The following is a 2,810-nucleotide window of genomic DNA, read 5'->3' on the forward strand; positions in this document are numbered from 1 at the left end:
CCCAGGCTGGAGTGCAGTGGCCGGATCTCAGCTCACTGCAAGCTCCGCCTCCCGGGTTCACGCCATTCTCCTGTCTCAGCCTCCCGAGTAGCTGGGACTACAGGCGCCCGCCTCGTCGCCCGGCTAGTTTTTTGTATTTTTTAGTAGAGACGGGGTTTCACCGTATTAGCCAGGATGGTCTCGATCTCCTGACCTCATGATCCGCCCGTCTCGGCCTCCCAAAGTGCTGGGATTACAGGCTTGAGCCACCGCGCCCGGCCCCTATGTGCTGTTTCTAAGTGCCACACCTGAGATATGAAGACACAGAAAGATTGAAAGGAGAACAGAGAAAGACATGTCTGGCTGAACCCAGCTTGCCTGCCTGCTGGCACTTCCTTCCTGCCCCACTGTTGGCTGTGGTTTCTGCGACTTCCACATGCTCATCACAGGGTCAGTCTGGGGCTTCCCTTGTCCAGTCCACTGTGTCTGTGAGGGGTGGGTCACAGGGAGCAGGGCTGTGAGAAGTACTTGACGTTGAAGGCAAAGAGGCAGCCATCTGTCTGCTTGGTGTCTCCCTAACCTCCACAGCAAGCACATGGCAGTGGAAGGGTGGCTTGCCTCTTATTCAGGGCCAGTCCCTCCTGCTTCTCCTGGGACTTGCCCTGCCCTTGGTCTTCTGTCACTCTTGCTCTTGCTCCCATTGGCTCCTCCACCTCATACACGGAAGTGAGAATGGACATTGTGGTCAACCAGAAGGGAATTCAAGTCCCAGTTCTGCCATTTACCTTCTGGGCGATCTTGGGTGGGTCATTTGACCTCTCTGGACCTTGGTTTCCTCATCTGTGAAATGGGGGCACTGATAGTGCCAATTATTTCCTGATTGCATGACTGCCCCTCTCTGGACCTTGGGTACCTCACTGGGAGAGTGAGGATAATAACAGCACTGTCATCTGGGGGAGGTGTGTGTGTGGATGCAATGAGCCAGTGGAGATAAAGAGACCTTCCTAACTGTGCCTGCTGGACCCAGCCCTTGAGCTCTGTGGGCTTTGGTTTTCTCATCTGTAACCTGGGGCGAATGCTTCAACAGACCTCCCCAGGTTGGTGTGCAATTTAAATGTGCAGGAAACGTAACGATGGCAGGTCCATGGCTCTGGTCAGGAAATGTGATGTCGTGTAGTCCTAGTAATTAATTTTTTGTTATCATAAATGGACCCATCACTACACATTAGCAGGTGCATATAAATGGGCTCTATTCTCTGCTTACTTCACCCCTGTCAAAGTCATCATCCTGATGGGCATCAAACCCTAGATTAGATAAAGGATTTGCAGAAGTTGGGGCTTGGAGAAAAGGCTGGGAACATAGGGAGTGAGTGGAGGCAGCAGCTGGAGAGGAGAGAGGCCTATCAGAGTTCAGATCAGCAAAGGCAGGAAGCTGACCACAGCTCAGTGCCTCATGGAAAACACACCCTCTTCGCCCAGCTCATGGGCCCGCTGGCCTCCTGACCCAGGCAGGCTCAGTTTCCTCTGCTGTCACCTGAAGATGCCCTGCAGGTGCCTCCACTCTGGGAGCAGTCTCCCTAGCTGTCCACCTTCACTCAGGTGCCTAGTCTTGTCCATTTCCCTCCTAAAGACTGGGCAAACATGGCATCCAGACCCTCTCTGAGCACAGGTGGGTCCACAGCAAGCTTCCCATTCCAGGGGAACTGAAGCTGGCACTATGGGGGTGGGGCATCCAAGGCAGGATGCCAGGGCTGCTCCCATGTGGGCCCTCCAGGGCCCCACACCACTTGGGGAATCTTGTGAGACTGAGTTGAGGGCCCCTGGAATGCTTCACTGGGCAACAGGCATGCCCATAAAAATACCTTGGCCACCAGAGCTGTAATCTGCCATCAGGGCCCTAGGCCTTCCTAGCCCTGCGGCTGCAGCCAGCTCGCCATCTCCGGAATTCCTACCCCTCCATTTTGCTTCCTCGCCTGTGAGGTCATGGCCTTGAGCCTAGGAGGGGGCGCTGGGGAGGAGCTCCTTCCTTCTCGATCCTGTGCAGGGCTGCGGGGGAGAGTGGGAGAGAGTGGGGTCGGCGGGAAAGGTCGAATGGGGCCAATCCCGAGGACAAAGAAATAAGACACCGGAGAGCTGGAGGAAAATCTGGGAGTTGGGGGCGGCAGTTCGAGGGATACCCTCTCCGAGACCCTGTCGCCCCTGGACTCGCCTCCTACCGTGCCGCCCGCCTGGGCTCTGGGGTGCGCAGGAGCCCGCCCTCCGCGGCGCCTCCCCAACACGCTGGAGATCGAAGCCCCCGCACCCCTCCCATTAGGACCCGAACTGGGAGCTCAGGATCGCGGGGGGGCGGCATTCGGGAGAGGTCCCGGGAGTCCTGCCCTGGGTATGTGTGTGAGGGGGGTGGGGGCGTTACGTGCGATGCCCATCGCTGGCCTGCGCCGTCGAGGGCCGGGCCGAGACTGGGGGAGAATCCCCTTCCTTATCGGACTCCTCTCTCCACCGCCCGGCCCCAGGTCTCTGGGAGCACTCTCGCCCCGCGATTCCCGCTCCGAGCTTTCACAGCGGGCTCCCTTGCGCTGGGGCTGGGGACACTCTCCGGCCGGAGACTCCTGGTTTGCAGGGGAGGGGGTCTGGTGGGACCCGTCGACTGGGATCCCGCTGAGCTCCCTGAGTGGGCTGCCCGGGGGCCCCCAGCCAGAGTCCCGCTCGGCTGGGACCAGGGACTAGGGTGCGGCGGGGCGGGGCGCGCTCGGGGAGGTGATCTCCCTCCCCCCTCCCTCTCCTCCCGGGCGCCCCCCCCCCCCGCCCCTGCGCGCACGCCCGCCCCGCCC

At 59.7% G+C, this 2,810-nt stretch overlaps 1 protein-coding gene and 1 pseudogene across 1 annotated transcript in view; one reads left to right on the plus strand and one right to left on the minus strand.

Annotated features, from left to right (window-relative positions):
- LOC108535057 (putative lung carcinoma-associated protein 10) overlaps window positions 1-2,810 on the minus strand; it is a 17,706-nt pseudogene that overhangs the window by 13,238 nt on the left and 1,658 nt on the right.
- L1CAM (L1 cell adhesion molecule) overlaps window positions 2,341-2,810 on the plus strand; it is a 26,124-nt gene continuing 25,654 nt past the window's right edge. Inside the window, exon 1 of the mRNA XM_017880758.1 lies at window positions 2,341-2,362. The gene's annotated coding sequence lies outside the window, so the exon portion shown is untranslated. The remainder of the gene's footprint in view (window positions 2,363-2,810) is intronic.

The sequence above is a fragment of the Rhinopithecus bieti genome, unplaced genomic scaffold (assembly GCF_001698545.2).
Source record: "Rhinopithecus bieti isolate Rb0 unplaced genomic scaffold, ASM169854v2 scaffold_12667, whole genome shotgun sequence".
NCBI classification, from domain to species: Eukaryota; Metazoa; Chordata; class Mammalia; order Primates; family Cercopithecidae; genus Rhinopithecus; species Rhinopithecus bieti.